General features: G+C 42.9%; 1 long non-coding RNA gene and 1 pseudogene across 2 annotated transcripts in view; one reads left to right on the forward strand and one right to left on the reverse strand.

The window, feature by feature from the left end:
• Positions 1-2,886: 2,886 nt before the first annotated feature.
• Positions 2,887-27,979, reverse strand: part of LOC141278547 (uncharacterized) — a 48,154-nt gene continuing 23,061 nt past the window's right edge. For both annotated transcript variants that reach the window (XR_012331361.1, XR_012331362.1), the window contains one exon: positions 2,887-3,156. This is a non-coding gene — a long non-coding RNA (uncharacterized lncRNA). The remainder of the gene's footprint in view (positions 3,157-27,979) is intronic.
• Positions 20,112-20,827, forward strand: LOC101315876 (large ribosomal subunit protein eL33 pseudogene; annotated as a pseudogene).

The following is a 27,979-nucleotide window of genomic DNA, read 5'->3' on the forward strand; positions in this document are numbered from 1 at the left end:
GGACTAGGGCCCACCTTAATGACTTCATTGTACCTTGTCACCTCTTTAAAGTCTGGGGGTTAGGACTGAATTTGGGGTGAGGGGTGGGTGGAGCACAATTTATCCCATAACAGATATCATGTTAAAATTGGGGCCTGTCTCGTTAATTGGGGCTATGACAATGCTAGGAGTATGCAGAACTTTTGGATACATCTTATCCCTATACTTGGTGCCAAAACTCTAATGAAATAAACTTCTGCAAACAAATCATTTCTTGCTATGACCTTTAAGACAGATGCTGTGATTAGAATTAAAAAAAAAAATTTTTTTAAGAAATGTAAATTCAATGGCAGGCCCATAGAGAAAGTTTCCCTAATTCATCAAACACCCTAAACTCTTTCTGAACTTATTAGATAGTACTGATTTCACTTTTTACTGGCTTAGTAATTCTCTTGTGATAGCTATATGGTAGAAAACCACAGACCAGTTAACTCTTATTGAATACTTCCCTGCTATTAGACACTGACCTAGGCTAGGGATTCTCAAACTTGCCTGTATATCAGAATCCCAGTAGGTCTGGGATGGGCCTGAGGTTTTGCATTTCTACCGAGTTCCCAGGTGCTGCTGGCGATGCTGCTTTGGGTCCAGGGACCAGGCTTCAAGCAGGGTTGGATTAGGAAGCTGTGGCTGGGGTGATGCAAAACCAGCTTCACGTGCCTTCTCATCTGGGTGCCTGTGTGTGGGGGTGCTGGGAGCTACCAGGTTAATGTAGGTACGCACACTGGCACCTTCCAGGCACTGGCAGACAACAAGCCAGGGAGAACCATCTAACCAGGACTAGCTCTTCTGTGTTTCTTCATCACTGCACAAACCATGTAACTAATCTTCCTCACTCTGCACAAGGCCTGCCTCCTCTTGACTCACTTTTCAGTCATTCTGGTTTTGTTTTCAGAACAGAGGGTCCTGGTAGAACATTCTTTTGAACAGTTATGCCAATTCCACCAGTCTTGAGAAAAAAAAAGACTAACCCAAATCCTTTTACCATTTCCAACCGTGCTGTTGTCACAAACAAAAATTCCCTGGGCCCAGGGTTAACTTCGACCAGTTCTGCTTTGGGTGTCACGGAGCTCCCTGCCGAGACACAGCATGGCAGCCTGTACTCACTCTCTTCTTGACATCCTCGCCCTCCTATTGGGGCTGCAGACTCCAGCCCTGCCATTAGGACTGGTGGTTTTTTAGTTCCCCAAGGAGCAGGGACAGCCAGGGAGGTGACAAGTGTATATGCCCAGAGGTGGCTGAGGCAGACATTGTTCTCTGCCTATCCAATATCCGTTCTCCTTTTCTTCCTTACTAAGCAGATCCCAGTGTCGTGCAGGGTGGCAATGTGTCCCCTAAATGCCGTGGCAATGCCCTTGCAGCCAGCAGTAGCTGTGTGACCCAGTACTGACCAATGACATCCAAGGAATTTCTGCATGGGGCTGCCAGGAATGGCTTTTAAAAGGGGTCTGGCTCAGCTGGGGTGCTCTTATGGCCTTCCCTTTCCCTTTTTTTTTTTTTTTTTGCGGTACGTGGGCCTCTCACTGTTGTGGCCTCTCCCGTTGCGGAGCACAGGCTCCAGACGTGCAGGCTCAGCGGCCATGGCTCACAGGCCCAGCCCCTCCGCGGCATGTGGGATCTTCCCGGACCGGGGCACGAACCCGTGTCCCCTGCATCAGCAGGCGGACTCTCAACCACTGCGCCACCAGGGAAGCCCCCCTTTCCCTTTTTTTCCTTCCTGGAATTCAGGTGCAAGGCTTGGAGTTGCAGCAGCCACTTTGCTACAAGAGCTGCACACTGAGGAAGTTGGAGCAGGAAGAAAGAAGGAGCCTGTCTCTTGAATGACTTCCCTGTAGCTGCTGATCTCCAAACTTCCTCTTCTGTGAGAAAACAAACCCCTTACTCAGCGAGGCCTCTGTCAGGTTTTTGGTTACTCAGTTACCCACGCGGGCTCTGCCTCAGGCAGCATGGTGTCTGGGAAGGAAAAGAAGTGATTGCGAAAGGACATGAGCATGCTCCCTGCCACTGATGATGATGATGATAAGTGGTAACCACCATTTCCCGAGCACTTACTGTAGCTCAAGCACGATGCCAAGCCCAGGACACACAGAACCCTGGAGTTGAAAGGAATCTCAGGCAACATCCAGCCTCACCCTATCCCCTGTGGATGGCAAACTCGGAAGTGGCGAGGGGGTTGGAGGACTTGCATGGGAGCTGGGAGCAGAGCATTCTGTATAGAAAGGTTAAATCATGTCTCCCAGTTTCCAAATGTATCAAGACACTGTTGTGATTAATGTAATAAAATAATATATATAATAGAATAATATATATATTATGTAGAATGATATATAATCTATATTAATATAATAAAAGCATCACTGAATGCAGAGGTTGTGACCATGATGAATTTTCTGGTGCGTGTGTATTTAAAGGGTTTTCATACCCCAGGAGTCATGACCACCTCCTCATGCAGACCTGCCCTGTGCTGTTCCTTCTCCTGAGAAAGTTCCCTGGGAATCTCAGAGTCTTTCTTACCTGGAGTTCAGCTCTGCCTCTGGGTAAGTTCTACCACTGATCTGGTCCACATAAGGGCCGTTGAGAATAAGCCCCTCCAAATATTTGGAAATCAGCAGTCGTATGTCCTGGTACCTCTTACCCCATTGTCACCTCGACCTAGGGTGACAGCTTGTCCTGGTTTGCCTAGGATTATCCCAGCTTTAAAACTGAAAGCTCTGGGACTTCCCTGGTGGGCCAGTGGTTAAGACTTCAGCTTCCAATGCAGGGGATGTGGGTTCGAACCCTGGTCGGGGAGCCAAGATCCTACACGCCTTGTGGTCAAAAACCAAAACATAAAACAGAAGCAATACTGTAACAAATTCAACGAAGACTTTAAAAATGGTCCACATCAAAAAAATCTTTTAAACAGAACAAAACAAAACCCTGAAAGCTCTGTGTCTGGAAACCTTCTCAGTCCTGGGCAAATCAGGATGGTTAAGGGCCTAACCCGTACCTGTCTACCCTTTTTCAGGCTAAGCAATATGTTTCCTAAAATGTTGGTAGTAGAATGAGGTGTCTCCTCCCACCCTGTCCCTCCTCTCTGGCACACTCCAGCTTGTCAACGTCACTCGTAAAATGCAGCACCTGGAACCAGAGACAATAGTGTTGAGTTCAGCAGACCTGTCAATGCAGTCAATCTGTAACCAACTGTACAACCATTGGCTCATAAGTGTACACGTGGTCAATTAAAACCATAGGGCTTATTTCCCTCAAGTCTGGTTTCCCCGCTCTCACCCTGGATTTGGCAATTGGCTTTTTCAAACTAATGGCAGTTTGTTTTTTAATTTATTCTAGTTTAACATTTTGGCTTGGGCCCAGGCATCATTCTTGTCCAGGTGATGTGAATGGTGAGCATGTAGCATCTCTTACTGGTGGTCTCACGCCTGCGTGTGACTTCTGAATATTTGGTAAACACTTCTTCTATGCCCTCATCCAAATTGTTGATTATGTTTGACAAAGAGCCCTGGGGCACACCACCGAGACATCCTTTTAGAGTAACAACAAGCTGTCAGTCAATAATCTGTAGTTTTCTTGTTCAGCCACCTAGGAATCCATCTCACTGTGTTTTGGCCCTTGGGGGTAAACCACAATGACTTTGAGCATATGCTCCTGAAAAATAAAGATACTTTAGGGGCTGAAGCCTTTCCCAAAGAGGTGAGGGTGTCACCAGGTCAACTCCACCTGAATGAGCACAGATAGTTGAGGCACTGACCCTATAATTACGTGGGCGGTTTACTCCCTGCAAAGCCCTAATGGTCAATTGACTCCCTTTGGTCGCTCACAGGTCTCTGAGTCTCCTCCTCTCACCAGAAATTAGTTAGTAAACCCCTGGGGAGTTCAGATCGATTTGCTTAGTATTCCAAGATTTCATTCTGTCACATAAAGAAATTGGTACCGTGGGATATATTATACTTTCAAATGTATCCTCTTAGAACTTGTGTTTTAACTTTTCTATTCCTCTACCTGTTCCTATAACCTCGATTACAGCTGAGCTATGGCCTACGGAGAAACGCCCAGGTCTTCAGTGTGCAGTTCCAAGAGTTTTGACAAAAGTATGCGTCCATATAATGAGCACCCCAATCAAGGTACAGAGCATGTCCATCACCCTAGGAAGGTCCCTCCTTTACCCTTCACACGGTCTAAGGCTCTAACATGGCAACAGATCTTAGACACCATGCAGATATAATTAGGGTGGAGTAAATAAGCTCTAAGAATAAAATTAAGAGATATACATGATTTGAATGTCCCTCCTACATTCAACTGTCCCTCCAGTTTAGAATGTCCCTCCCTCTCCACGGGGCAAGGTAACCAAGTGTTTACTACATTGTTTCCCCACAATTCCCATTGCATAATTTTTTTCAAATACCTCAACATGTCATAACAATTAAAAAGTGTTTCTTCTGTGTTGTAACTTGTAGTATTTAACAAATATGTATATAAAATTGAATCTGTCTGGACATAAGTGTCATTAGGTACGTAAGGACCAATGTCATGGTCATTGGTTGGCAGAATTGACCCATGAAGCCTGCAGCCAGCAGAGGTGCAGGAGTGGGTGCCGGCTGGCCTCCATCACTGGTTTGTGTTGGCTGCTAGTTAAGGAGCCCTGCATTTGCAAATGCATCGCTGACTGCTGTGGCTGACACACCTGCAGGTGTCCGGTGAATGTGAGTGATTGGTGGGGCCTGGCTTTGCAAATAGTGAAGACTTCTTTTGTTGCCAGAGAGGAACTGGACTGGCCCATTCATCATAAGTGGACAGAAGATAACTCTCTGTAATACTACCTCGTAAAGAGTGTGGAAATAGTAAATCGTGAAACATTTATTATGATGGTGACGTTAGGAAAACTCTGGGAAGTTCTTTAAGTCAGATAGCAAATTATGTTTTAGGAATCCTGTCTCAGGTTCAGCTTTGGTGTTTTTGCCCAGCTATGGTTAGGTCCTACTTACATCACTGGGTAGCAATGAAGAAGTATTAGCGGTAACATCAGTAATAACCACCACCATTATGACAGCAATAGCAACCGTTACTGTCTGCTCATGTGCTGGATGCTGTGCTGCGGAGCTTATGTAAGTCATACTAACTAATTCCCACGGCTGCACCATTTATAGATGAAGTAATTGGAGTCAGACAGGTTAAGTAACTTGCCTAACAGGGCTACACCACATTAGCAGCAGCATTTGTACCAGGTTTACTAGTCAGTGTCCCAGGGGAGAACAGATGGCCGACGTAAATTAGGCGATCAGAAGTGAGTATACCTAAGGTGTGGGCAGGGTTTAAGGAAACCATAAGGGCTATTAACAGTGGGGCCCTTGGACCCCTAAGCCAGTGGAGCAGAGGAGAAAGCTGGGGACAGTGAGGCTGTGTGGAGAGGGCTCTTTCAGGAGCTGCGGTCTTTGGTTGAGAGTCACAGTCAGTCATGGGGACATCCACGGATACGGGGAGGATAGATGCTCTGACCTCAGAGCACTTGCCTGCCTCCACTCCACTGGGCTCTCCATTGATAAACCCAGTGGAAGCAAGCGGTGGAGCCCCGTTGACGTAGTCGAGTATGGGTATTGAAAACTTCTTTCAGTCTATGGATTGCTTTTTTCACTTCATGTATGCTGACTTTTGTTCTACATATGTTTTACACTTTAATGTAATCAGAGTTAGATTTTCTTTCATGGTTCGTGCTTTTATCTCATTAAAGAAATTCCTTTCCTACTCAGATGTCGTAAGAATAGGCTCTTATTTTCTTCTACCTGTGTTAAGATGTTGTTTTCTGCATTGGTCCCTAGTATCTATAATTTTGTATGTGCGGGTGAAAAAGTGACTTTTCCCCCCAATAAACAGCCAGTTGTCCCAGCATCATTCACTGGTCTAAACTGTAATGCCACCCTTGCCATGAATGGGGTTTTCACACGTGTGGGGACCTGTATGTAAATGTGTTCCTTGGCTGATTTGTCTATCTGGGCTTGTTATTTTACAGACACCTGGCACTCGTTATTTTAGTGTCTCCTTCTTAGCGAGTTGTATTATCCAGAAGTGTGAGTCCCCATCTCCTTCTCTTCCTCCTCCTTCTTCAATTTTTTTCTTAGCTGTACTTTTCCTTTTGTTACTTGCTATTAATCTGAGAATGAACTTGACAAGTTCCATGAAAAAAATTTGTTGGGGTTTTGTCTGGAATTGCATGGCATTTATTGATTAATTTGGAGAGAAATGACTTATTTAAAATAAGAAGTTTTGGGGAATTCCCTGGTGGTCCAGTGGTTAAGACTTGGCGCTTTCACTGCTGTGGGCCTGGTTTCCATCCCTGGTCGGGGAACTAAGTTCCCACAAGCCGCATGGCCCGGCCAAAAATAACCCAACAGAACAAACAGACAAAAATATTAAGTTTTGCCATTTGTGACTGTGGTACATATGTCTACTTGTTTAGGTGTACTTCATTTTCATGTCCTTCATTATAATTTGATAATTTCCCCTGGATCATGTACTATTTTTGTTAGAATTTTTTTCCTAGTTTAATACCTGGTGGTTTTGTTTTGTTTTGTATTAAGATTGGAAACTTCTTTTTTATTACAATTTTTATTAGTTGACTCTTGTCTAAATACTTTTGTTTTTTCATCTGTTGATCTTTTATATTTAGCAACCTGTTAAAATGTCATATTAGGTATAATAGTTTTAAAGGATCTCTTAGATTTTCTGTGTTGTGGTAGGCAAAAGTCTAAGAAAGTCCTCAAGATTTTCACCTTCTGATATACACCCCCATGTAATCTCCTCCACTGAGTGTGGCAAGATCTGTGAATATGGTGGAATAGTCACTCCCTTGAATAGGTTATTTTACATGGTAAAGATGATGGGATAGTCACTCCCATTACTGTTATATCATACAAGACTCAGTCTTAGCACATGGAAAGGAAAGACTCTCCTGGAGGCTTTGAGTAAGTACACTGTCATAGGGCGGGGCATGTGGCAAGGGACTGCAGGCGGCTTCTGGGAGCTGAGAGCAGCTCCCAGACGATCAAGGAGATGGACACCTCAGTGCTACAACCACAGGAATTTAATTCTGCCAACAACTGCATGAGCTTGGACGAGGACCCTGAGCTCCAACTGAGAATAGAAACAGGGAGCCACTTTGATTTCTGCCTTCTGAGACCTTGAGCAGAGAACAAAATTCTACTGAACTATGAGGTAATAAGTGTGTACTGTTTGAAGCTGCTATACTTGTGATAATTTATTACCCTGAAACAGAAAACAAATACATACATAAACAATTATATTGTCTGCAATTAATGGTAAGATTTTTTTCTTCCTTTCCAACCATTAAACATTTTATATTCACCTCTGGTCTTACTGTGGGTGCTGAAACCTTGGGTTAAATAGAAGAGCTGATATTGAAAATCCTTGAATTTTTCTTGATTGTGAGGAAACACTTCCAATGTTTCATCATTTGGTATAATGTTTGCTGTGATTTCTTGGAGGACATCTTTTATGAGGTCATGAGCTTTCCCTTCTATTCCTACTTTGCTAAGAGTTTATTTTCTAATTATAAATGGGTTTTAAGTTGTTAAATGAGTTTTCCAGATCTATGGAAATAATTATGTATTTTTCCTTTTTTAACATGCTAACTGGCCCCTACATTGATAGATTTTCTGAAACTAAACCACTGTTTCATTCTGGCAATGAACCTCACTTTATTTTTTATTTTTTAGGTTTTAATACATTGCTGGATTTAGTTTGCTAAAATCTTATTTAAGATTTTTGTTATCTTTCTTCAAATATTTGGAAAACTATCAAGGATTGTTGCTTTTTTTTCTTTTCTTTTTTTTTTTGAGTTTAGAACTCAAACTTTTATTCATGCTGGAAAGGGGAAGAAAAATGATTAGCAGTCACATACATGGTGTAACAAGACTGATTCTTCCCATACAGAGCAACATAAAAGTACTTTTTCCTCCTATTTTTACAGTTTCAATTTCACAACAGCTTACCATCTCCCCATACATGCATGACTAGTATTCTTTAAATACCAATGACAGTTACTGCATCATGCCCAAATCACAGGTTAAGAACTGAACTATCATGTCAACATATTTTTAAACATTAAAAAGAGAACCTAGAAAGATCCCAAGTGTATAAATATTGGAGATTTAAAATTTTCAAAGTGAAGTTCAATGGGAAGAGGGACATGATAAAAAAGCCACTGGTATTACTTTATCACAAAGGATTCCGATCTTTCCCTGAATTTTCACAAACACACCATAATCTAGTAATAAAGCACCTCCCCATCCCCAGTTTTGCTTATTTTCCAAACTGATTTTGGCTGATAGCTTCCTCTCTAATACGGTTATCACTTAAAAAACACAAACATTCAAACTAAAGATACAGTGGATTACTAACTGGAACCTTAGCAAGCCTACATGGATTGTTTGCTCCCAAATATTACAGTAATTTTACAGTGATCACAAAAAGTCATTAGGTTCTCCTTGTTACAATGACGACGAAAAGTAAAAACTCTTGCTGTTTCTAATACTCATCACAAAGAAGAGATGTGCTTATAAGGCAGGAAGTAACACAAAATTCCTTTAGAAATCATTGCATTTTCACTTTGCTCAAGTTTTCAACTGCAAAACCTCAGTGGAAAAAAATGTTGCAAACCCATAAGAGTACATCTCACCCTCTTAAGTGCACTCCAAAATCTCAAGCTTACTTTAAAAGCCCACAATATGGGTATTTAAAGTCTTTTCGAAGACCTCTCCCAAATACCACACATCTCCAGATAAACCATGTAAGAAGCTTGAAAGCAGTGAAGGATGTTAACCTGCTGATGCAAGTTTCGGACACCAATCTTTCAAGCCACCAATAACCAGGTCTTCAGTTATCTTTTCAGTCTTCCCCATCTTGCAGCAAAGCAATTTTGCTTTTTCCCCTGCACTTAGCAGAGTTCTAAGCATTTTAGAAAGTTTCCAAGCAACTTTTTTTGTGTGCTTCCAAGCGATAATTTAACTAGCATTAACAATTTACTATTAACTAGTACTTTATTTGCCCATGAGCTCTATATAATTCCCCAGAGCTCTGCCTACTGATCTTTTCTCCAGAGAATTCCCTTCAACCCACATTCCCTACCACTCCCACCCTCTACAACCCACACCTAACCACAACCCTCCCCCCTTCTCCCTTTCTTCAGGCCCACCCCTCCCACCCCTCCCAGCACCTGCCGCAGGCTTTTCCCTCCCCACCACCCCTCACCTCAGGGTCCTCTCATTTGAACACTAAGATTGCTCTGAAATCTGATCAAGTAAAATCGAAGTTAAAAAACACATAGAGCAAGATGAATCAAAGATCACTATCGGTACCCTGACCACTCCCTTCTTAGTAGGAATGCCCAAACTAGACCTGCCATTTCTATCACAATTTGGGCATGACCAACTCGTACCTCCAGCACAGTACAATGACCCCCTCAATTTGCCAGTTGCTCATTTAAGTATTTGCCTAAGACATTTCAATCTTGAACACTTTCCCAACACACAGATTATATCATCACACTAAGAATTCCTCCGACCAATGCACAGGAAGGCGGGCGGGTAGATGAGAGGGTCACGGAGATGCATCTGCAAGCTCCGCCTACAAGGCAGCACTCTGCGTTGTGGCATCGCGTTAAAACGTTCTACAGCTTCAGAGTCCTCTGGGAGCAAGGTGCGTAGCACAGAACTAGTACAACAGGAGGCTGAATTTAGAAGATGCAGCATCTGAAAACCTCCACCCCGGAACAGGACAGGTGCCTGCTGGCATTCACGTGCCCAGAGATCGCTGCTCCCGGATTACACACTCAAAGCAACACATCTGATGAAGGCCCCGGATGCATCTGCTTTGGACTTTTAAAGATTGCCCCCTCATAAGCTCATCGGAAAACCTTAAAGGATGGTCTCCTGAATGAATACAGGGCTTCCTGAGCAAGGCCTGGAAACAGGACATTGAAGAACTCCTCCTCCTAAGCCTCTGGAAATTCAATCTGTAGACATCAATTTTGGCGGGCTCTCTCCTTCTCCAGGGTCTCCCCTCCTGCACTGCTACGACTCACACTGGCCAGGGGCTCCATTTCTCCTGGTGCCACCAGCTTGCCATGATGAACACTACAGTAACAAACCACGGTCTACGAAGCATTTTTGTAGCTTTCAGCTGGTACCATCGCTGTGGGCCCACCCAAGGGTGCACCTTCAATCCCCACCCTCTCCACCGGCAAGCAAGACCAACCCGCCCACCCAGAGTCTCCGCTGGGGACGCCTCTCCTCCTTCGGGATTACCGACGATACCGACTCCGGCAGGGACTCCAGCAACTTTCCCGGCTTACCAGATTACCAGAAGCAACGTTTTAAGTGAAGGAGTAACCTCGAGAGAGTTAGAGGGAGGAGGAGGGGCAGAGTGAGGTCACAGAAGAGGTAAGCATGGGACCTAGAGGAAAAGTCCAAAGGGGTGCACTGCCACCTGGAAAATAAAGTGGGCGTCAATTTTGTCTGCCTACAGCTCCCGCCTGTCAGATACACCAGGTGCCATATCAGTAACCGCTCAGGGTGGCACCTGACCTCCATCACTCCCTAGACCACCCTCACACCCAGACCTGGGTTCCACCCAGCTGGGCCTGGCTGGACCCTGTCCCAGGCCGAGCCAGAATTACATACCGCCCTGGGCCAGAACTGTCAGCCCCGCGAAGCTAAGTTCAGTTTCCACAACGCCAGGCGGGTTCACAACCCTCTGTCTGGAAAAAAGGGGGCTGCTGGTATTGACAAGTTCAAGTTCTGCCCTCCCTGCCCATCTGCATCCCTGTACCCCACTGCCTTCCTTCCTGCAAATTTAGAGGGCGTCGACTGCCCAAGTGTGTCTCCAGCAAGGGCCGCGAGACCATCAGCCTCTTCCTCCTGTCTCTCTGCCTTCCTCCTTCCATACAAACCAGGGCACTGGGGGCCGCTCAGCCTACACAGGAGCGGCGCCCTCCTAGAGGTCAGGCTCCCCTTCTCCAGCAGGCAGCTGCGACAGCCAGGACTGGGGTGTTGTCCTCCCCACGGGTTACTGTGGGCACTTCCGACGCAGCTCTTCCCAGCACAGTTCCCCCAACATCAAGTCTCTCCTTCAACCTTCCTTCTCCTGGCACCCCCACCCCCCCAGTCCCATCGAACTCTGCCATCTCCCCCACCTGTCTCCTGAGACCCTAAACTGGCCACCTCCTCCCCCAAAACTAAGCCCAGACCCCCTGCCCTCCCTGTCGCTAGCTCCTCGCTTTTTTTTCTTTTTAAATAGAATTTTTCTTTAAGAGCAGTTTTACATTCACAGCCAAGTTGAACAGAAAGTACAGAGTGTTCTCATAAACTCCATCTCTCCCCAGGCTCCCAGACTCCCTCGTTATCAACATCCTTCACAGAGTGGTACATTTGTTAACAACTGATGAATCTACGTTGACACATCCTTATCACCAAAAGTCCATAGTTCACATTAGGTTTCACTCTTGGTGTTGTACATTCTATGGGTTTTAACAAATGCATAAGGACACGTATCCACCATTATAGTATCATACAGAGTACTTTTACTGCTCTACAGATCCTCTGCAATCTGCTAATTCATCCCTCCCTCCCTCCAACCCCTGGCAACCAATGAACAGTTTATCTGTTCACCTACTGAAGGGCATCTTGGTTGCTTCCAGGTTTTCGTAATTATGAATAAAGCTGCTATAAACATCCATGTGCAGGTTTTTGTGTGGACATAAGTTTTCAAGTCCTTTGGGTAAATACTAAGGAGTGTGATTGCTGGATCATAGGTAAGAGTATGTTTAGTTTTGCAAGAGACTGCCAAATTGTCTTCCCAAGTTGCTGAACCATTTTGAAAGATCATTGCCATTTTTTAGCTGTTGAATTTTTTTTTATTACTGATTTGACTTATTTTTTAAAGTTTATAGATCTTTTCAGGCTTTTAAAGTTCTTGTTTGATTTTTTAATGTTTTTCTAGAAAATTGTCTACTGCATCTAATTATTAATTGTTCTATTGTTCACAGCTTTCATGAAATTAAAAAATTTTTTCCCATATCAATATTTAATTTTCATATTTAGTATTATTTATTTGTGCCTTTTCTTGTTTATTACTGACTAATTTTGGAGAGTTTTATCCATTTTACAGGTCTGTAAAGAGTCAGCTTTTGATTTTTATTAAACCTAGTTAGTTAGCTTCCCATTCACTTCTGTTCTTACATTTATTAGTTTCTACTTTGTTTTACTATTATTTTTATGTCTTCAACTGAATGCTTTAGAGCATTAGCTTTTAATTCTTCTTTTCTATTGTACCTAAGTTCTTCTCTAAGCACTGTTGCCTTCCACATGTAGAATGGTACCCATTTCTAAATATTTTGTAATCTTTATAATGGTTTATTCTTTAACACATGAAATACTTAGAAAACTATTTCTTATTGTTCAAATACATTTGATTCATTTAAAAAATCTGTTTTTGATTGTATTTTCTTGGTGGTACTGAGTTTTTGTACTTACTGAGATTCTTTTTGTTGTTGTTCAGGGATCAATTTTTGTAAATATTCAACTTTGATAAATGTTTTAAGTGTGACAGGAAAAAAAATATGTTCCTAACATTGGGCACATGGTCAGATTATTCCAAATTTTTGAAACACTAATTCTTTCTGGTATCCTTACAGGGTAGTCTGCCTTTTCTTAGATCGAAGGGCTTTTGGAGTCCCAGGCTAGCTCTCAGTTTAATTTTTTGTTTTTTTGTGTGTTTTTGGTTTTTTTGAACATCTTTATTTTTTTATACAGCAGGTTCTCATTTGTTATCTATTTTATACATATTAGTGTATATATGTCAATCCCAATCTCCCAATTCATCATCCCCCCCCAATATTCCCCCTTGGTGTCCATACGTTTGTTCTCTACATCCATGTCTCTATTTCTGCCTTGCACTGTTTAATTTTTTGGATTAGGATTCCTGTGCTCTGGGAATAACGTACACGTGGCTCCTATTTCTGTGAGTGAGTAAGCCTGGGGATTTGATTTCATGTGAAAGACTTACTCTTCTTTATCCATAGCAGCAGACAGATGACAAACTCGCTGGACACCCATAGTCCTGGGGGAATCACTTATATTTATGTGTATAGTTTTTCTAGCCCCCTTTTCATGGAAGGGTTCACAGAGAGTTACAAAACTTGTGCTACATTTATTAGAAATTTGAGAGGTGACTCTCTCAATGAACACTTGATCAAATGATACAGAAGTGCCAATTACAAGGGGAAAAAATATATAACAGTATAAGCTTAGGTTTTCATTGTAGTGTTTATTCTAGCATGTATTTCCAACACTACTTTTGAGCTTGATAGAAAGACTTCAGTCATATATAATATTTTAAAATTATCTTTTTAAAACTTCTACTGAGTTGGCTGAAGCTACTAATTAGGTTGCTCAGCTATCTTAGCCAACTTATTCTGTATTTGAGAAATTAGGAACTAAAAGGAATTATTTATTATCTATTTGTACCACTGTCTACAGAAAATGAGATCAGCTTTGACTAAGATTTGCTGTGTACCAGTGGTTTGAGGACTTTCCTTCTGCTTTTACACAAAATAACTTTTATAATATGTGGGACAGGGACTTTCCAAATTTCTCACCTACTTATTACTACATCCTACTGAGCTGATTACAGTATTTTTGATCCAGCAGCCCTACAGATGGAAGGCCACTGAAGACTTTAGTAGACCCCCATTTGGGACTATAATCACTCTGAATGAAGAAACCTAAGTTTTCTTTTTAGACTGTGGTATTCACATTTTATTTTTTATTTTTTTAATTAAAAAATTTTTTTAACATCTTTATTGGAGTATAATTGCTTTACAGTGGTGTGTTAGTTTCTGCTTTATAACAAAGTGAATCAGTTATACATATACATATGTCCCCATATCTCTTCCCTCTTGCATCTCCCTCCCTCCCACTCTCCCTATCCCACCCCTCTAGGCGGTCACAAAGCACCGAACTGATCTCCCTGTGCTATGCGGCTGCTTCCCACTAGCTATCTATTTAACGTTTGGTAGTGTATATATGTCCATGCCACTCTCTCACTTTGTCCCAGCTTACCCTTCCCCCTCCCCCTATCCTCAAGTCCATTCTCTAGTAGGTCTTCATCTTTATTCCTGTCTTGCCCCTAGGTTCTTCATGACCATTTTTTTTTTTTAGATTCCATATATATGTATTAGCATACGGTATTTGTTTTTCTCTTTCTGACTTACTTCACTCTGCATGACAGACTCTAGGTCCATCCACCTCACTACAAATAACTCAATTTCGAAGAAACCTAAGTATTAATAACTAAAGTATTAGTTATACTTTAGTGTGACATATTTGGAGAAAGTAGGATTGGGGTGAGATAAAGTCTTTTTTAGGTCTAAAAACAAGATTGCCCTTTGACTTCTTGATGAAGGCAAGACATCTTAAATGCTTAAACCACCTGACTTAATATTTAATAAAGATGTACCTTTAGTCTATGTTAATCCACCACAGTTCTGAGCTCAGTTATTTTTGACTCATTTATTTTTCTCAGGCTGTGAAAGAGGACGGGTGGAAGGGTACCACTGAAGCATGGCAAGTGTCTCCCATCACTCTGAGCTGGCTCACCCCCACCTGCTGCCAGCCCGTCTTCTTCCTCTGACTCAAAACAGCACCTTGTGACTTTTATAAACATTTTTATCAGCAACATTAATTCTTGAAATCATTATTTTAATTATGTGATAGGCAGGATTGTTTTGTTTATACTAACCCCCAGACTGAATCATAATACTGTACATATTGTAGGTGTTCCAAAAGCTGGTTGGTTCAGAAAGAAGTAACTCTACTAATGGTCGATAATATTTTTTGAGCACTTGCTCTATGCCAGGTGCTGGGATAAGAGCTTTAAATGGGCTGATTTTTGATCATCAGGCCAATTGTATAAGGAGGAAGCAAGTCGTTTATTGTGAAATTTAGGGCTCAGCGAGATTTGAATCCTCATTAACTATCCTTCTGCTGGCTTGCACTGTCCAGGTTATTTCTTTTGTTGTTCATGTATACTCTACTCTTTATCCTGACCTTGACCTTGAAACATAAGGTAATTTTATCGCCTTGAGAGAATAGTTCTTAAAGGTATAAAAATAATTTTAAAAAGAACTCTTTCTCATTTTGATGAAATCACAGGAACCGTTTTTTCTCTTCCTCATTGGTAGTGTGTCCAGAATGGATCACCTTATAACACTTGACAGAGGATGGAGAAAGAAGACAAGTCCTAAGCTATATGGAAGGACTGATTGATGGAATAAATGAACAAAGGACTAGGACCATAGCTTCTGGTTCACAAAGTGCTGTGTAACAGAGAGAATATGAGCTTTAGGATTCGACCAGGTTTGAAATACCGTCTGCTGCTTACTGATGATGTCACCTGGGACCCATTACATAAGCTCTCTCAGCCACAGTTGCCTTGAGGAAAGAAAGAGTAGAAAAGAAAATAACGTGGTGGTGAATGAATCTCACACTATAAGTAGGTTACAAACCATAATTCAAAAAGACACATGCACCTCAGTGTTCACTGCAGCATTATTTACAATAGCCAGGTCACGGAAGCAATCTAAATGCCCATTGACAGACAAATGGATAAAGAAGATGTGGTACATATATACAATGGAATATTACACAGCCCTAAAAAGGAACAAAACTGGGTCATTTGTAGAAATATGGATGGTCCTAGAGACTGTCATATAGAGTGAAGTAAGTCAGAAGGAGAAAAACAAATATCATATATTAACGCATATATGTGGAATCTAGAAAAATGGTACAGATGAACAGGTTTGCAAGGCAGAAATAGAGGCACAGACATAGAGAACAAAAGTATGGACACCAAGTGGGGAAAGGGAGGGTGGGATGAACTGGGAGATTGGGATTGACATATATACACTAATATGTATAAAACAGATAACTAATGAGAACCTGTTGTATAGCACAGGGAACTCTATTCAGTGCTCTGTGGTGACCTAAATGTGAAGGAAGTCCAAAGAAGAGGGGATATATGTATACATATGACTGATTCACTTTGCTGTACAGTAAAAACTAACAAAATATTTTAAAACAACTGTACTCCAATTAAAAAAATAATAAATGGTAACAATTACAAGACAGAAAAAGAAAAGAGAAAAGTGGGTTACAACAATATCTGTTAAATCAGAGCACCTTATTGTAATGCAAATCCTTAAAGACACTTCCTGCTAGCACTCCTAATGATGGAGAAAAGCAGTGGAGGCACTTTTCCCCACACTCACTCTCTTGTGCACCCCTCTACCCAGAATTGGTCTCTACAAGGAAACAGGACTCCCAGAGGGTAGCTGAGTCCATGTCCAGGGCAGAGAAACCCTCAGGATATATGTGGAGCAAAGCAAGAATGATTTCCAGGACTTCCAGAGTTGTGCTGGAAGGACACAGGAATTGACCTGGGGAGGTTCCCACCTGCCTTTGACCATCACAAAGGGAATGGTAATTATAGTTGGAATTGTTGTATTTGTACAAAGTTAATAACATTTAAAAGAAAAGTTAGGGCTTCCCTGGTGGCGCAGTGGTTGAGAGTCCGCCTGCCGATGCAGGGGACGTGGGTTCGTGCCCCGGTCCGGGAAGATCCCACATGCCGCGGAGCGGCTGCGCCCGTGAGCCATGGCCGCTGAGCCTGAGCGTCCGGAGCCTGTGCTCCGCAACGGGAGAGGCCACAACAGTGAGAGGCCCGCGTACCGAAAAAAAAAAAAAAAAAAAAGAAAATATAAGATGAATGAAGAGGAGGTCATAGTAGAAGAATGAATGCGATGACACGTGTTTAACTTTGGGTTGATTGTAACAAGTAGAACAGTAACACACACCCACTTATTTCTTCTGTTGGGCCATGATTACAGCTGGCTTTCCAAAAACAGTGGGTTCAACAAATCTTGGACCAAAATTTCCATAATACTAGAAAGGTATTGTAGTAAATAGTACTAGATTTTGTATAACTTAGAGAAGGCTTAGAAAGTATAGAAAAAATTAGGAAATGAATTGGGTTGATAATTTAGAGTAGTTTGAAGGGTTCCGTAGTCATTGTGTTCGTGTGTGAAGTGTTCAAAAATGAGTCATGCTAAAATTTTAATTGTAGCTTAGGTAATTTATGGTAATATAAGTATATGATCATTGCTTGAATGTATAAGAAAATTTGACTTTCAAAGTTTTATTAAAATTGAAGGTTTAGTAAATTGAACATTAAACAAAATACAAATTACAATGAGTGTTCTTTCCAAGGGGAGTTTTTTAAATATAAAAAAATGTAATCACTTTTTTGTGTGTGTATGTTGGAGATATTTGTGAGTATTAAATGGATTATAGTCTGAAAAGCAGAATATAAACTTTCTCTTTAAATGAATATTCAACTTTCATTGTCTTTTTCTTTGTGGATGGTAGAGCTTGGTCCATTCTGGGTGTGAGGTCCAATTTCTCTAGGGCTGAGAGGTAACACCTCTCTTCTCTCCTTGGAGTAAAGATGAGACTTATCAGGTGTGATGAAGAATGGGCACCACTTGCCCTTGAGGATTGATTGTCAGTTTATGACAAGTGGGGCTTATCACTGAAAGGGCAATTGAGGGTCTTCCCAATAAGCTAACCGCAGATATTGTAAGGGAAGAGAAGAGAGCAGGGCTTTCACTCAGAGGATAAAAGGGATAGCGACCGGAAAACAAGCGAGGCCGGGAAAGCCAGGAGAAGCTAGGCACTCTCAGGCTGAAACTGTGATCCTTAAGTGGGTGCCTTGGCCTAGAGGTAGCCTCAAGTGGGTCAAGTGGGGAACCCCCTGAGGAGCCATGAGGGATCACAGCCCTGGCCAGCACTGTCCGGGATTTCCAGCGCTTTAGTTACTCTGGTGCCCGAAGGACATGGCTACTGAAGCAGAAATCCTGGCGCTCATCTCATCAGTTATCGTAGCCTTATAATGTATTTAATATTTGGCAGAGCTGGTTCCTCCTTACAATTCTTTCCAAAGTTGCCTTTTCCATGGCACCTACACAGAAGTTAAGAAGAAAAACCACTTTAAATAAAGGAATGAAGCTAGAAATGTTTCAGAGAACGGAGGGCATAGCATCCGTCAGCTACTCAGAGAGCTCATGAAGGATGAGGAAGATGCTGCAACTACATCTGGTTGATCTTCCCTTCCCAGACCATCAGTCAGAGGGAGGGTACATGAAAAGCAAAGAGAAATTTTCCTTGTCTATTAGGGTGCATGAAGATTTAAGTGGCATTTGACTAGACTTCCAGGGCAGGAGATAATCTCTAACAGTAGAAAAATTTAGGAAGCTCAGTTAACTAGACTAGACTGCTTAACATTTGCCTAATATTTAAACTACCCAGTCAAAATAACGATGTCCCCTTCACCGTTATGAGTCTGTCATTTTCTTTGTCTTTAAAGGACAGAGATACACGAATTGAAGTAATCAAAATACAATTAAATCCTAGAGGATAAGATACGAGGCAACCTTCACTGTATTTGTGATAGAAATTTGCATGCTGATTATACCCTGTGCTGGAGTGCTGGGGAGTGAACCCCAATCTTACATTTATAAAGGATGGGACAGCACTCTACCATTTATTCATGCATGAAGCATTTATTGAGAGCCTATGAGGTACCTGTGCCAGGCATTAGGAAATAACATGGTGAGCGAAACAGACATGGGCCTTGACCTTGTGGAGATCACTGCCTAAGTGGAGGAGGAAGACATAAAATAATCATGCACATGCCTGCATAATTGCATATTGTGATAAATCCTTTTTTTTAAATAAATAAATTTATTTATTTTTGGCTGCATTGGGTCTTCGTTGCCGCATGCGGGCTTTCTCAGTTGCAGTGAGCGGGGGCTACTCTTCGTTATGGTGCGTGGGCCTCTCACTGCAGTGGCTTCTCTTGTCGCGGAGCACAGGCTCTTGGCGCGCGGGCTTCAGTAGTTGTGGCTCGCGGTCTCTAGAGCACAGGCTCAGTAGCTGTGGCACACAGGCTTAGTTGCTCCATGGCATGTGGGATCTTCCTGGAGCAGGGCTCGAACCAGTGTCCCCTGCATTGGCAGGCAGATTCTTAACCACTGCACCACAAGGGAAGTCCTATTGTGATAAATTCTTGAGGGAAAGACACTTGGTGCTGGGAGAGGCAATCTAGCCTGGGGCAGGAAGTTTATGGAGGAACTGACTTTTAGGCTGAGATCTGAAGCACAAGTGTGAGACAAGGCAGAGGAAAGGCGAGGGGAGAGAGTTCCCGGCAGAGGGAACAGCCTGTACAGAGCTCCAGGGCAGCAAAATGCCCTCATGGAATGCTTGAGGAGCTTACAGAAGGCTGGTGCGTGGGAGCAGGAAGTAGACGATGAAGGTGGAGAGGCGGGCCTGAAGACCCTAGGAGGATGTGGTCCTTGTTCTAAGAGTGACATGAGGCCTGAATGTTTAAGCAGAGGCCTGACACGATCAGAAGTGTCTGGAAAGGGTCACTCTGGCTGCCCTGCTGTGAACATACAGGAACAGGCACAGGAGGATGCTGGCAGCTCAGTGAAGAGGGTGTTACTGTAACACCCACTCAGTGTTGGCGTCTCCTTCCCCCCAGTCTGTCCACCAAGACCTCAGGTTACACAATATTTGTAGCGGTGACCTTTCTCAGCAACTCGGTGCCCTGGGCCTACGGTGGGGCTTTGAGGAGCTTCTAAGGTTTCAAAAGCACCCCAGGAGGGCTAAATATTTTTGTCGCTGACCCAACGGGCCTGAGGCTTCCTAAATCATAACTGCCGCATCCTGCTAGACCCCAGGGTGCTTTTTGGTGGTGTCCTGCTTGTGTTCTCTCCTACCCCAACCCCACTTTGCCTGAGGACACCATCCTACAGAGCCTGAGAGGGCATGGCTTCAGGCCATAGTTGGAGCAATCGTAATTCTTAATGAAATTCATTTCTATTTTCCTCCTTACTGACCTGCAAAACTTTCACTTACATCATTTGAGGATTAATTATGAATTTTGAGGCAATGTCCGTGTAAACTGATATGCTGTCTTTCAAATCTTAAAAAAGTGAAGTGAGTTTTCTCTGGCAGAACTATTAATGGAGCTATTACATTTTTGTAGTGTTAATTTTTTGACACAAAATAATAAATGGTACCAACAAAATAATATGGTATCAACCTTCTGGAAATTAAAGCTGGTTTTAGGGAATCTGAGTAAGATTTAGGACTACATGTATCACTGCATCTTGGATTCAGCAATCAAAATAGTTTATTTTGCGACAAATTACATTTAAAAGGTACTTTGTTCTTCTCTAATTAGAACAGAGGGATTCTTACCCTATCAAAAGAGATCAAATCCACTCTGTTCACCATCCTGGCACCTGTGGAAGCCTGCCAGCAACGGGACTTCTACAGCAGTAACCGCTGGGGAGGCTGGGGCCTAGGGCCACTTCTGCTGGCTCTAAGTGAGGTCTCTGCAACCAGGAGCACACAGCTCTTCTTAAAACTGAAAGTGTTTATGCCCCCAGATGAAACCGAACTCTATTTGGGCAAGAGGCGTGTGCATAAAGCGCAACAGAGTGACTTCTGGCGGCAAACCAAACAAAACCAGAGGAATCTGGAGAAAGGTAACTCGTGCCCATGGAAACAGTGGCAGTTCCTGCCGAACTGCTAAGAACGGTCTTCCTGCTAGGGCCATTGCACGTAGAATCTGTGCAATGCTGTACCCCCTCAAGGTTTAAACTTATTGAAAAGTAACTAAATAAAATCACGGATTGGTTCTCTTGAAAAACAAAAGATATCCAATTCTGACATGTTGCAAGGGCCAAGCAATGGAATGTCGAATTTTGAAATGAGGGCAACACCTAGGGTCCTTCCACCCGACCTGCCCTTGAGGCGTGCAGGCAGCCATCCACTCCTCGAGTCACTGACGGGCTGCTCTCCCCTCCCCAAGGGGCCTTTCGTGGGACCTCAGGGGTGTCCTCTCTAAGGTGATCACCCTAGCAAAGGTCAGAGCCATTCTTGGAGAGAAAACTAATTAGACAAAAATGTTAAGCAGCTTAAGGTCAGGACAGTGAGAGTAGATCATGAATTTTACGAAGATTCATTAAAAGAGCTGCCATCAGAAACTAACACAACACTGTAAAGCAATTATACTCCAATAGGGATGTTAAAAAAAAAAAAAAAAGATCTGCCATCTACAAGCTGGAGACCCAGGAGAGCTGGTAGTGTGGTTCCAGTCCAAGTATTCAAGAAGATGGATGTTCTAGCTGAAGACAGGCAGAGGGAGCAAATTCTCTCTTACCTCACACTTTGTTCTGCACAGGCCTCCAATGGACTGGATGAGGCCCACCCACACTGGGGAGGGCAATCTGCTTGACTCAGTCAACAGATTCGAATGCTAATCTCATCCAGAAACACCTTCACAGGCACACCCAGAAATAATGTCTAACCAAATATCTGGGCACCCCGTGGCCCAGTCAAGTTGGCACATAAAATTAACCCATCACACTGTGATACCTTTAAAAGGTTAAAAAAAAAAAGTAAGTGTATCTTACTGTATCTTACTTATACAGAAAGCATATGAGGTAAGCTTTCATTTGTGTAAAATATATACATAGGTTCATATAGACACACCCCACAGGTGAACGCACTAGCTCTTATTAGCTGAGAGCCCACGACATGGGGGGGAGATCACAACGTAGGAGTGAACTGTGCGTATTCACACATACACATATATATTTTTAAAATACAAAATTTATGAGATTTATTGTGTCTTCCTGATCAGTTTGCAGGTGGTATAAAATAGGGTGTGTGAGGAAGTGAATAGAAAATTTCCATGAGGATACACAGGTCAACTGTGTTTCTCTCCTGATGGTAGAATTCTGGGGATTGAGAAGCAGTGGAAAGAGATTTACTTTTCACTTTATATACTTCTATACTGTTTGAACGTTTTAACCGTGGTCACATTCCTCTTTTAAATGATAACTTCTTTAAAACGTGTGTGTGTGTGTGTGTGTGTGTGTGTGGTTTTGCTGGCCACTAGTGTAATAGGTCCCTTTAGAGTGATGGGCTGCAGCAAACCCTACTGACAGCTTAAGCTCAGGTAACCCTGGACTGGTCAGCTTTGTGGTCAGTTTTGGATGGACATATTTACACTAGAGTATTCCAAAAAAGTGCCAGGAGAAACACCTCACGCCCATTAGGATGGCTACTATCAAAAAGATAGGAAACAACAAGTGTTGGTGAGGATGTGGAGAAATTGGAACACTTGTGCACTGTTGGTGGGAATGTAAAATGGTGCGGCCACTATGGAAAACAGTATGGAGGTTCCTCAAAAAATTAAAAATAAAATTACTATATGACCCAGCAATTCCACTTCTGGGTACATACCCAAAAGAATTGAAAGCAGGGTCTTGAAGAGATATTTGTATACCCGTGTTCATAGCAACATTATTTACAATAGCTAAAAAGTGGAAGCAACCCAAGTGTCCATCAGTGGGTGAATGGATAAGCAAAATGTGGTCTATACATACAGTGGGATATTATTCAGTCTTAAAGAGTACAGAAATTCTGCAATATGCTAGAACATAGATGAACCTTGAAGATATCACACTATGTGAAATAAGACAGTCACAAAAAGACAAATACTGTATGCTTCCACTTATATGGAGTAGTCATAATCATAAAGATGGAAAGTATAATGATGGTTGCCAGGGGCTGGGGGAGGAGAGAATGAGAAGTTATTGTTGACTGGTATAGCTGCAGTATTACAAGATGAAAAGAGTTACGGGGATAGATGGTGGTGATGGCTACACAACAAGATGAATATATTTAATACCACTGAACTGTATACTTAAAAATGGTTAAGATGGTAAATTTTTATGTTATGTGTATTTTTTTTTTCTTTTTTGCAGTACACGGGCCTCCCACTGTTGTGGCCTCTCCCGTTGCGGAGCACAGGCTCTGGACGCGCAGGCCCAGCGGCCATGGCTCACAGGCCCAGCCGCTCCGCGGCATGTGGGATCTTCTCGGACCGGGGGACGAACCCGTGTACCCTGCATCCGCAGGCAGAGTCTCAACCACTGCGCCACCAGGGAAGCCCTATGTTATGTGTATTTCAACACAACAAAAAAAAAAAAAAAAAAGGAAAGAAAAAAGATGCAGTCAAACATGGCTGTATCTTAAAAAATGAAAAGCAACAAATACATCCATTTTAATAACAGCAGCAAAAAACAGTACCAGTAGAATGGTTAAAGAAAAGTAACCCATTTCATCCTTTCTAGCACCAGAGACAGTGCCTGGAAATTCTAGGAAGGACAATCCAAGCTGCTGACACAGAGGTCCTTCCCTGGGACTCCCATGGCTCAGCTTCACTCCTGGCCCCTAGGAGAGGGGCCCCTGCTCAGCTGGCAGGAAGTTCATCTCCACTATCAGGCCTCCTGACCATAAAAGTCATACCATCGGTCAGGTTCTACTGCCTGGTCTCAAATCTCAAAGTCCATAGCAAAAGGGAGAGCCAAGGAGACTCTCTCTCCTGGAGCACAAGCCAGGCTGTGTCCAGCTGTGCCTGGTCTGAGCCAGCATATCTTTCTTTCTTTTTTTTTAAACATCTTTATTGGAGTATAATTGCTTTACATTGTTGTGCTAGTTCCTGCTGTATAAGAAGTGAATCAGCTATACATATACATATATCCTTATATCCCCTCCCTCTTGTGTCTCCCTCCCACCCTCCCTATCCCACCCCTCTAGGTGGTCACAAAGCACCGAGCTGATCTCCCTGTGCTATGCAGCTGCTTCCCACTAGCTATCTATTTTACATTGGGTAGTGTATATATGTCAATGCTACTCTCTCACTTCGTCTCAGCTTACCCTTCCCCCTCCATGTGTCCTCAAGTCCATTCTCTACGTCTGCGTCTTTATTCCTGTCCTGCCCCTAGGTTCTTCAGAACCATATATTTTTTTTTAGATTCCATATATAGGTGCTAGTATATGGTATTTGTTTTTCTCTTTCTGACTTACTTCACTCTGTATGACAGTCTCTAGGTCCATCCACCTCACTACAAATAACTCAATTTCGTTTCTTTTCATGGCTGAGTAATATTCCATTGAATATATGTGCCACATCTTCTTTATCATCTGTTGATGGACACTTAGGTTGCTTCCATGTCCTGGCTATTGTAAATAGGAGCATATCTTTCTTGAATGACAAGTGGCTTGGGATCGACATACATTCTCTTGCTGACCCTCCCCTATTCATTTAAGCTGTACCATGTGACATGGTGGAGTCTGCGCCAGCTCTTCACTTGACGATAGTATAAATTCTGGGGCAGCACTGACCAGCATTGACCATTGTGACGATGGAAATGTTCTATATCCTCTGTGCTGCCTAATATGCCATATGCGGCCATTGAGCACCTGAAAGGTGGCAAGTGTGACTGAGGAACTGAATTTTAAATTTTATTCAATTGTAATTAATTTAAATTGCAATAAGTACGTGCTGCCAGCGGCTGCTCTATTGGAGAGTGCCACTCTAGAACCCTGACCTGAATGGGTGTTAGCTTGGTCTTGGTTAAATTCTAGCCTTGGAATGTTAAAAGTGACCTAGAGGGGTGGGATTAAGGAGGGTGGGAGGGAGATGCAAGAGGGAGGGGATATGGGCATATACATATGCATATAGCTGATTCACTTTGTTATACAGCAGAAACTAACACAACACCGTAAAGCAATTATACTCCAATAAAGATGTTAAAAAAATACCATTTACACTAGCACAACATATACTTTTTAGAAATAAAATTTATAAAACATGTAAAAAACAAAGTGACCTTCTTGAAATGAATCTTCAGTGGCAGAGCTATTAATAACTAGCTGTTTCACTTTTAAACCAACTAACTAATCCAGCAACTAACTAGTCAACTCCCCTCCATTGACCCCACAGCTTCCTCCGGGTACCATCTGTGTCTTCTCCTTCCCTTCACAGACAGGGTTTGGGAAAACATTTTCTACGATCGTTGACATGTCCTCATTCCTGCTCACTCCTCACTCCCTGCCACCTGGCTTCCCCTCATGCTGCTTTCAAAGCTGCCTCTCTTGTCAAAGTCACCACTACTGCTGAGTTAGTCTTCGAGGGCTGCCACCACAAAGTGCCACAGACTGGGTGGCTTACACAACAGAAATTCATTTTCTCACAGTTCTGGAGGTTGGAAGTCTGAGATCAAGGTGTCAGATGGATGGTTTCTTCTGAGGCCTCTCTCCTTGGCTTGTAGATGGCTGCCTTCTCCCTGTGTCTTCACATGCTCTTCTCTCTGTGTGGTCTGTGTCCTAATATCTTCTTTTTATAAGGATACCAGTCATGTTGGATTAGGGTCCACCCATATGTCCTCACTTTAACTTAATTACTTTTATTTTTTCCTTTGGCTGCACGGCATGTGGGACTTTAGTTCCCAGACCAGGGACCGAACCCGTGGCCCCTGCAGTGGAAGTGCAGTCTTAACCACTGGACCGCCAGGGAAGTCCCTTAATTATTTCTTTAAAGATTCTATTTCCAAATATAGTCACATTCTGAAGTACTGGGGGTTAAGACTTCCACATATGAATTTGGAATGGGGGACACAATTCAACTCAAAACATCTGCTTTGCTGCTAAATCCAACATACGCTTTTCCACCCTTGTTTTGCTTAATCCTTCAGCATCACTGGACAAAGATATCCACCTCCCCCTACAACTCTCTCCTCTCTTCCTTCCCTGTCTCCATACTCCTGGTTTTTCTCCCATCTCTCTGGCTGCTTCCCCTCAGTCTCCGCCACAGACTCCTCTTCGTTTGTCTTGCCTTTAAATGTTGGGGCTCCTCAAGGCTTTGTCCTTGTTTTCTCTTCTTCTCTGACACACTCTCATCCACTTCCACGGCTTTCCTTACCATCTTTGTGCTGATGCTATCTAAGTCCCTGTTTTCAGCCCAGCTTCTCTGCTGAGCTCTAGACCCAAATACACAGTGTCCATCTAATGGACATTTATCTATGCTTGGATTTCCTGCAGGTAAGTCAAATTCAACAGGTTAAAACTGAATCAGCTGTCTTCCCACCTTCTCCAAACCTGCTTTTCCTCTGTGGGCTCTAGCTCAGGGAATGGCGCCTCGTTCACCCACTTGCTTATTTTAGAAGCCTGCAGCTTCATCTTGACTTCTCCTCCTCCGTCATCCCCCATATCCTTTTCCCTCCTACATATAAATTCTGTCTCCTAAAAGACTCTTAATATTCTGCTGCTTCTCTTCATCTCCATTGTCACTCTGCTTGTTCAAATCACCATCTGATATTTCTAAAATGCAAATGTGATTATGCCCCCCTTGCCCTGCACTTAAGATACTTCAGTGACTTCCCATTTCTCTCAGGATAAAGCCCAAATCTCCTAATATGATGCCTCTGTGATCCTCCCCCTGTTTCCCTCACCCTCCCTCATCTGCAGCTTCTTGCACTCTGTGCATTCTCTGTTCCAGGTTTAGCCCAAATATATCGCAGCATCTCTCACCTACGGGCTGTTCCCCTGCTGGGAACTCTCCTTGCCCACCTGCTCTGGCCTGGTTTCAGCTCTTAGAGATCACTCTCTGGGTATCTGGGCCATGTGTCCCTTTATGTAGCCTTATAAGACTCTACAACTTCCAGCTCCTCCACGAGACTTCGAGTTCCCTGAAAGCAGAAACGTGTCTGTCTTGTTTACCACTGACACGTAGTAGGTGCTCAGCACCCCCAAGAGAACCATTAAATGGAGCACGGTCAGGACACAGAGTATGGGGACCTTCTTCCTATGCCTTCTAAGGGGAGACCTGCTTTCTGTCCACACAGATTTTCCTACACCATAAACCACTCTAGAGAGCCTGTGTGATTCATGGAAAATGGCAGATTGAGCCCCAGCCTCCAGGAGCTGGACTCACAAAGGAGATGATTTGAAAAGAGCCAGGAGAGAGGCCTTTTCCTCTACATTTGAGCCATAGAACCACTAGATTAATCAGCATACATGGGCTTCCAGGCCAGCCTCAAACAAAATTGGTAGAGTCTATGGAAGCTCACAGGATAGACAAGTGGATTTGAAAAGAACACAAAAGAGAACTCTCTGACACTCTCTTGTGTGGTAGAAAAAGCTTACGGCTATCAGATGCAAGGTTTTTATTTTTCATTCACCTACAAATCTTTATGGAGGGACTTCTCTAAGCAAGGCTCTGTTCTGGACACACATGGTTAGAACTGAGCACTCCAACACACACATACAAGAAACCAGATCCCCGGAAGTGACCAACCTATAGAGTTCAAGAGCCTTTTAAGATTGTACACCTGTTGTAGTTATCTTATTTCCCAAAGTCAGGGATGTTTAAATGTCAAGGGCATGCCTCTTGCTAAAAAGGAATATTTACAAAACTGAGAGTATTGCTCTCCAGATATTTTTACAAGAGTAAATAGAAGCAAAGGAACTGGAGCTAAAGAAATAAAGACACTATACTTGGAAGTCTGAACAAGTGGAATGTGAGACCAAGAATTCTCCTCCACTGGGACATTCCTCCTAGAATGTGGAAGGGGCTGTTCTGATGTGAACTGGTGTGTCTGGCATTGTACCCAGTAAATTCCTGAGGACACAGAAGTGGAGACACAGAATTGCAGAATTAGAAAACACCAAAAGTAGGGGCCTAGACCAGTGAAAGTTCTCTTAGCTACTCCTGGATAATGGTTTAATGCTTGTTCCAGTGGGAAGAAATACACAAATGGAGGAAATCAACTGATATCTGGAGTCAAGGAGTGAGCAGAGCAGGCAGCTGCCTAGCACTCCTCCCACGGCCCTCCCGGCAGGAAGGAAAGACTGGTGAGATTTCATCACCAGAGAAACTTATTTCTCTGACTTAGAGT

Source organism: Tursiops truncatus, chromosome 4, assembly GCF_011762595.2.
Source record: "Tursiops truncatus isolate mTurTru1 chromosome 4, mTurTru1.mat.Y, whole genome shotgun sequence".
Lineage (NCBI taxonomy): Eukaryota > Metazoa > Chordata > Mammalia > Artiodactyla > Delphinidae > Tursiops > Tursiops truncatus.